General features: G+C 35.9%; 1 long non-coding RNA gene across 2 annotated transcripts; it reads left to right on the top strand.

Annotated features, from left to right (window-relative positions):
- Positions 1–2,931, top strand: LOC113720455 (uncharacterized). Of its 2 annotated transcripts, none has more exons than XR_003455332.2 (3): positions 1–386; positions 1,997–2,074; positions 2,821–2,931. It is a non-coding gene; the product is annotated as an uncharacterized lncRNA (long non-coding RNA). The 2 variants fall into 2 exon arrangements; XR_003455331.2 differs by having other exon boundaries at positions 6–390.
- The last annotated feature ends 5,680 nt before the right edge of the window (positions 2,932–8,611 follow it).

The raw sequence follows: 8,611 nt of genomic DNA, 5'->3' as shown, positions 1-8,611 counted from the left end.
TAGAGGTTTAGTGCACTAGTGCAACAAACGTAAGAGAAATCGGATACAAAACGCGCGCGTAGGGTACTAGTTAAAAATTGATTTGACGTATCAAAGGATTTGACGTCAAGCGTCTTTTGTACGCAAAGGCTACAGAGCCGAAATTCATTTCCTTTTCTCTGCTACAATGGCCGGCTAGACTGCAGCAAAGGAACAACCAAAGTCACCATTTCTTTTCTTCTAAAACTCAACCAAATTCTTACCAAAACTTCCCTAGATTCTCACCAAACTTCACATTCGTTTAGCTTTTCACTTGGACAACAACTTAGGCTGGAAAAGGGAGGAGTTTCACGGCTGTCTTCAGGCTTCATAGGGACCGAAATTTTCTGATTTGAACAGCCATCAAAGTAGGTAGCCATCTAACTTCTTAAACTTGTTTATGGAGTTTGATTTACGCATTTGAGTTGGAATCTTTACTTTAGTAGCTTGTATTGTTGGAAAAAGTGGGCTCTATGAATTCCCACTCTTGGGTTGTTGCTGATTCTGTGCTTGATGAAGTTTATGATGACGGATTAGTGTTTAAGTTAGTGTTTCGTTGAAGAAAAACTGCAGGAAACTCACGTAGAGAGCAAGGGCCAAACTTGACCATTTTGCCCCTGCTCTGTTCGGTCATTTTATTGCAGAAATTGAGGATTTAATGGCTTGATTGTGTAGTTTACATGTTGTAGAAGTTGTGTACAAAATTTCGTTGAAAAATATTGAGTTTTGGTTGCTCAAACGAATTTATTTCAAAAACTAGTAAACTGGAAAACGGTTTCGCCGTAATCCAGACCAGTGGTTGTATTTCGTCCATAACTCCGTACTCCGACGTCGAAATCAGGTGCCGTTAGCGGCATTTGAAACTAGACGTTTCCATGTTTTTATCGGTGTATAATGCACGTCCTGGTTTTATGTGTGTGAGCCACACCATTCATCTGAAGTCGGCTGTCCTGTTTCTCCGTTCTGCCGAAATGATTTGATAATGCTGCAACTTGAGCCTTGATTTTGAACCAGTTGCATGCTGAAACTTGAAACGATTTCTTCTGTGAAGTTGTAGCCCTATGAATTTATTTTCTAACACTATCAACCATTCCCAATTCCGAGTTAAATTGAGAGAGTTATGATCAAAATACGGCGACTGCTCGTTTTGAAAATCTTAGATTTGGACAGATTGCCTTAAGGATTTTTCCAAACTTTGGTTGATTGAATGACCCCCCTCCCGAGGGTATTTTTCCGTGAAATTTGATAGAGAGATAACCTTCATATGGAAGTATTATACTGCAAAATTTGGTGTCAATCCAAGTCCGTTTCGGCACTTAACTAAAGGTCCAAAGTTGGAACCAAATCTGGAAATTTTGTAACAGTCTTGAATTTTTCCCAACTTTGAGCTACCATATCTTGGTGCTCGAAACTCCGATTCTTGATCCGTTTGTTCTGACCTAAACCTTACTTGCACCTCTAATTGATCTATAAATTTCAAGGGCTGGTTTGCAACGAGTGAATTCTGCCGAATTTTCAAAGTTAGCGAAAAACCAACCCCGGCTCAATCCTGGGTGATTTGGAACAGCAACTTTAGGCTCATTTTTGAGCACTTTCCACTTCGATTCATGGAAAAGTGTCTTCTAGGAACTTGCAGTACTTTCTAAGAGGTTTTCAACGGTATAAAGTTTTCCAATTCTCGACTTATGCCGAGTGAGTTACGATTTTTCAAAGATTCATAACAAAACTGAAAATTTTCCAACTTTCAAGGAAATAGAGTTTTTCAAGAACTCTTTATTCTTTTGATATTATCTAAACGTTTTATCCCCGATTTCCTAGATAAAGACTTAAATATTGTTGAATGTTATTAAACCTCTCTCGAACCTCGATTTACGAGTAATTGAGATTCATTTTCACGGAATTTCCTAGAGTAATACTAGTGAACGAATTATTCCTCGATATTTGGGATATGGGTGATAATTCACTATTATTTGCTCAGGCACGCACGAGGACCTCCAAGAGGACCCTACTGTGGAAGTTTGAACTCTTCCTCCAATTTACTTGCTTGCATAACTTGGTGAGTGTCAAGTGTATGCCTACTTGAACCCTAAAGTCTTGATTCATGCTTGATTCACCTGATTTCATGCTTAGCTTAACTGATTTTGACAAAATGGAGTCGAGTGTGTACTTGATCGCACTCGTTCTCATTTGAAACGAATGACTCATGCTTAACATGATTTGCTTGGTTTACATGACTTGAAGTGTCTGCTTAAACCTATCAAATGCTTGAATACATGAAATGGTATGCTATGATTGCATACGTCGATGGAGTGAATCTCCTCGACATTTACATGACAAATGGGGGACGCCCAAACTCATAGGCCGACCTTGGAACTCGAGCCGGCATGGGATTGGTCGGGAACCTCGATGAGCCATGAGACTCAAATGATAAGCTTGATCTATTGAGAGATCTCGCTTGGCATACTCGTATAGTATCGCCTTATAAATGTAGTGCGGGCCCGAAGTGGTGTATGGTGGACGGATGGGAAGTAAGTGGTGAACTACGGATATGAAAATATCAATCCGGTTGACGGAGAGTCATCACGGAAAGATATATAAACGGTGTCGGCAAATGTGGAACTTAGCTCCTGAGAGCTTCTATATCCTTGAATTGTTTCTGGTTACAGTTTATTGGTGTTATTAATTACTTGCAGGATAATACCTGAATTGTTATTGGGCTTGTTATCTGAACTATGTGGTTGCATGTGTGTTCTTGGCCTCACGAGCGTTTTGCTCACCCTGTAGATTTGTTTTCCTTAACAGGTTTGAACTCGGAGGTAAAATGGAGAAGCCCTCTTGATGTACTTTTGTTTAGGGCTTGTTATTACTTTTGGTTATGCCTTTGGTTTTGGAATTGTACTTTTGGTATGGAAATGTGACCCTGAGAACTGTCACAGTTGGTATCAGAGCCATATGCCGACAGTTGGGATCTTAAGTCCTTCGTCTGGAAAAGCCCCGAGTCTCTCGTTCGTGAAGAGTCACGAAGCGAAACTCTCCGTAAGGGATGCCCGCGTGCGGGTGGCAAGCTGATAGGTACCCCGTGATGTGACCCTTTGGACAAAATGTAATCTGTATTCTGACGTGTGGTTTGGAGAATGGATGACTATTATTAAGTTTGAATACTTCCGCATTTAGTGTATCTAAATTATTGGCTTGTATTGTGTGGTCCGGCTATAAGTTGAATGGAATTGCTTGAGTCCTGGCGAGAGCTAGGCAGGCGTTCCGCGGATACCCTTTGGTTCGCCTTAGGGAGAAGTGGGGGCGTCACAGTTGGTATCAGAGCATAGGCTTTAGATCTTATAGTGTATCCTAGGCTTAAAATTTAGGATGCCTGACTGTGGGATTAATTTGAATATTATGTGAACTAGAGGGTCTATTGTATCCTACGGGTTAAAGAAATTGGTTACTTGAGAGTTTCTTACTTGGGACTTGTAGAAATAAAAATTGAGGAATTAGCTGATATTATATTGAAGGAAAATATGGGATGAGAGATTAGTAGTGAAAGATTGGACAAATTTGAATTATTATTATACTTGTAAGTGTGGAAAGAAGTGAGACAATTATTAGTGCTGGCTAAAGCAGATAAGAGACCGAGATTTGATGGTCAAACTGCATGTATCGTGATTGTGACCCCAGATGAAAGAGTTTCAAAGGTATAAAATGCATTTTCCTGCTCATTAGAGAAATTATGCTTTGAAATTCTAAAGGAAAAATGGGGATGTACTAGTTTTATTTTCAAACGATAATTGGAAATAATATATATATGCTTCAAGTACGTGTAATTCTTCGATTTTGGTAAATATGTGAATTTTACTTGAATTTTAATTTAAAAATTTGTGAATAACTGATGAGTTTGTTGAAATTTTATATGTGATGGGCTGATACAAGGTTAAAATTTTCTAAACTAGATTTTGCCCCTTGATTGTATACTGGTGTATTCTCACACTTGAATTCATCTATGCTTTACAAAAATAATAATAATAATAATAAAAATATCTTGAATTTTCGGAAGAACGGCGAACTTATGTTTTTATAATGAAAATCTTGAACTTGATAAGATTTTTGTTACTTTAAATACTCTTCTTATCTTTTAAAATTCTTGGTTTTCAAGAAGGGTGAGCCTATCTTTAGGTGTACGGATTGAGGGAACTTTGAGATATAGAGTAACCGCATTCAAGAACACGCAGTTAGTATGAATTGACTTGGTTTCCATTTGACACGTAAGTTAGCAAGTTGTACTTATTTCTTGGGTTTGAACTTGGAGCTTGAGGCTTTAACTATAAAACCCTAAGACTAGTTATTCTTGGAGATGATGGTGCTCTGGTTGGTGGCTTGCTTATTAAAGATTTTGAACTTCGAATGGATAACCTTTGGATTCCGCTTATGTTATGGTTTGATTGGATCTAATTTCGTAAAGGCATGTGATCTGATTGGAATTAGTGATATTCGGACCCATTGGTTTAATTAAGGACTTAGGAAGGGTGGTACACGCCGTGAGACCTTTTGTATCCCGCTTGCATATACTTCTACATTTTGTGACCCTTAATTGCCTATATACAGTATTTGACATATTGGGCTTGTTTTGTGACTTCTTAACTCGTACTATAACCTTCCATACATGTAAAGAATCATGTCTTGATTCTAAATATTTTTGCAACTTGTATATGCATTAAGTTCTTTTATGATTAATTATTCATTTTCTTGCGCTTATAGACTCCTATTAAGTATGGTAGCAGGAATAGGAAAAAGGGGTCGTGGCCGAGGGCTTAGACAACCCTGTACTCGTGAGAAAAATTGATGGATGACCTTATATAATTTAATGAGATCCTAGTACTGAATATGAATCGAGAATAAACCAGAAGATTAGATCTATCAGTGTATAATGGATTAACCTAGTTGGGAACTTAGTGAGATTTTCCTGTGTGAAATTTTAATAACTGCTTTATACGTATATTATGATTGGTCCTGTGGCCATATTTCAACTTTTGTGAAAGTTTGAACTCCAAAAGTATTTCGTGGGATTGGTGAGATGACCTGAACTCATTACCAATTTGTTCTACTTGAACAAAAGCGCTTTCAATTTTACTTGACTAATACTATACCCAAATTCACTTGTTTTACTTTTCACAAAATTTATATATATATATATATATATATATATATATATATATATATATATATATATATATGTATGTATACACATTTTGAACTCGTTTGAGACTCGAAATCAGATAGAGTTCAAGTTCGAATCTTTCTTAGGAACATGAATGCCTATTTGTTATGAATCAGATATTAGAAATGATCGGGGTTTTATGTACCAGTAGAGTTAACTCTTGGTTGGATAAAAGGGTGGTAAATGTATTGGATCACAGGTTATGCGAATATGAACCTACATGTTTACCTATCTTTCTTAAAGGTATTTTCTAAAATATACGCCTTACTCGAACATAGATTTAACTCGAAACTTTGAGAAAAAGTGTTGGAACACCCTCCATGTATATGTTATGATTATTATGTATATGTTTTAAAAATCATGCATTAAGTTGCATGATTAATATTCTTAAATCTATTTGAGAGATTTTAAATATGTATTGATGATTGTGGTTAAACATTATTTGAAATCTCTTACTAAGAAAATTTAATTTTGGGTCGTGAAGAAAAATTTGTATCTTTAACTCTAATTTTGAAAATTTTGAATCACATTTTGCCACAGATACATTCAAAATACATCAAAAGTCTTGACCTTATCTTGTAAGTCATGATTGGTTTGATTTAGACAAAATTTTGAGGAAAGGGATTTTGGTCCTGCTAGTGCGTAACAGTTTTTTTTTTGTTAGGATTTGGAACTTGTTTCATATGGCGTATAATTTATGGTTTTATGGTTTCACTACACACGGGAGTAAGACCTTAGAATGGAAGTACATATCATTATATCAAGAGGTATTACTTTAGTCGTGTGTGTGGATTTTCTTAAGTATCATTCGAGGAGAGGGAAGAGTAAATATACCTGGATGACTTAGATGCGTGAGAATTTACAGGTTGTGGATAGTTGAGTTTCAAATTCTGATTTACTACTTATTTAGATGCTTGAGCAGTTGATAGGCTAACAGTCAGGATTAAGAAAATGGATGAATGAAAAGTTTGGAAGAGATGCGTATAGAAATAGAAATTTTTCACAAGGAGTTGGAATTCCAAACTAAATTGGCTAAATTCTGGGAAGAAAAAAAAAAGTCGAGAACTTAGGGTTGAAAATGGGATCCAATGTTTAATCGCCGATTTGAGATATTAAAAGTTGTGAGATTTGGGTGAGTGAAAGGAAATATTTGATGGCTTGAATGAGCCTAACGATTAGGGACCGGATGTTATATTTGGAATGGACGCTTGAGGCTATATATACATAGATTATTGAGAGTTGAACGATGAGACTATTAAGAACAAATGCTCCATAGCCTCACATAAACGAGAATTATAATCAAGGGTCAGGAGCAGTGAATAAGGGATTTAAAGTAGAGTTACTACCAACCGGAAATTCTAGAAACTGATGTGCTTAACCACTTCCAATTCAAGATGGGGATGCTTGAATTTTCAGTTATGCCAATTGGGTTGACTAATGTATCAGCAGCAATTATTGCATTAATGCATCAAGGTTTTAAATCGTAATAGGATTAATCTGTGATGGCATTTATTGATGATGTATTGATATACCCTAAAGTTTGAGAAAATCATGAAAAAATACCTGATGGTAGTTTTACAAACCCCGAGAGAACGCTAACTTTTGTTAAGTCCAATAAATGTGAGTTCGATGGGAAGAAATAGCCTTTCTAAGTTATATAATATCTAAGGAATAAATTGTTGTTAACTCAGTTTAAGTGGAAGCTGTTTAAGAGGAAATGACTAGAAAATCCTACCGAAATTTGGAGTTTTTAGAGGTAGTCGAATATTATCTTGGTTTGATCAGGGACTTCTAAGGATACGAGACTTGACAAGTTATTTGAGATTCTAAATGTGAGGAAGAATTTGAAGGTGAAAATCGTTTAACCAGTGCACTTGTGTTGGCTTTACCGAGCGGATGAGGTGATTTTGTGATTTATACAGATGGTTCAAAGGATGGTTTAGAATATATATTAATAATATATGATGAGGTGATTGTATATGCCTTCTGAAAGTTAAAATCTTCCGAAAGAAAGTAATCAACTTATGATTTGGAGTGAGTTGGAAAACATAAGTCAATGATTGATCTGATAGGCTTAACCATGAAGGGAATGATGTTGTTCTAAGTATGAATTTCGAGGACGAAATTCCTTTCAAGGAGGGGAGGATGTGAGAACCCGAAAATTTTCTTATTTTTATAGAATATTATTGGAACATTTAAATGATTATTCACTCATTTTCTTCGAATTATTTATTTCGACCATTTTAAATCCATTTATATGGAATGACGCCTCTTTATAATTTTAAAGCGTTTTGTTGAAAAATTCGCTTTTCGAAAATTTGATTAGTCCGGAACGACGGGTGCATGTTTTTCTAGGCTATACTTGAATAGGGAAAGTATTGTAGACACCAAATTTTGGTGTAATTTCATTTGCTGTTTATTTTTAATTTTTTCATTTTAGTTTTATTCGATTTTTAGTTTTAGTTTCTAGTTTTATTTTTATTTTTAAGCTGTTAGCATAGAATCTCTTGGAAAATGAATGAAAATGAGAAAGTGAAAAGAAAAGAGGAGAGAAAAGAAAAAAAAAAGAAAATTGCCCACAAAATATGTTTTATGTCTTCTAAATTCAATCTTTTGGCATTTTGTTTATTTTTGTTAAGTTATTTTGAAAAAAAAAAAAAAAAAAAAAAAGAGAAAAACGATGAAAATAGGAAATGGAAAAGAAATGGAAATTGCACTTTATTGTTCTAGTTTATTTTTCATCAAATGTTAATTATTTTGTTTTGGTTATTTCTTTTTATTATTATCAATTTTGTTTGTTTCAAAAAAAAAAAAAAATCAAAAAATCAAAGAAATCACAACTTCACTTCTGCCGGTTCCACTTCCACTTCACATTCCAGCACCTTCCATTCCAAGTGCCGACTGAGCTCCACTCCAAACAATTCAATATAGACATTCCACTGCCTACACACTCCACGAGAGATCATTTCCAATCCACCACAACATTGCACTTCCATTTTTTTTCTTTTCTGCCGTGAGCCGAGAGTGTGTGAGGGAGAGAAAGAGCCGAGCCTTTTATTCTTTTCCTTTCTGTCCGTAAACTAGGGAGGGAAGAGAGAGACTTGCTGTTCATTCTTCCTTCCATCCGTGAGCTAGTGAAGAAATTGAGAGCCAAATTTCCTCCATCCTAGTCGCAAGCTTGAGCAAGGGAGAGGGAGAGCTAGCGGGCTGCAATTTCTGGACTGTCGAGAGGAAGAAAAATATTTCTGTTGCTAGCCGTGTGTGTGAACTCCAAGCTGAGGTAATTTCTGGACCTAAACTAGTTGTTTAGGGATAGATGATGTTGATTATAAGCTTGCATGTGGTGGTTATGTGGTTGGATGATAGATTAAGTCACAAGAA

The sequence above is a fragment of the Coffea arabica genome, chromosome 11e, assembly GCF_036785885.1.
Source record: "Coffea arabica cultivar ET-39 chromosome 11e, Coffea Arabica ET-39 HiFi, whole genome shotgun sequence".
Taxonomy (NCBI): Eukaryota; Viridiplantae; Streptophyta; class Magnoliopsida; order Gentianales; family Rubiaceae; genus Coffea; species Coffea arabica.
The sequence above is the reverse complement of the archived record's forward strand: the minus strand, read 5'-3'. Positions and strand labels throughout refer to the sequence as shown.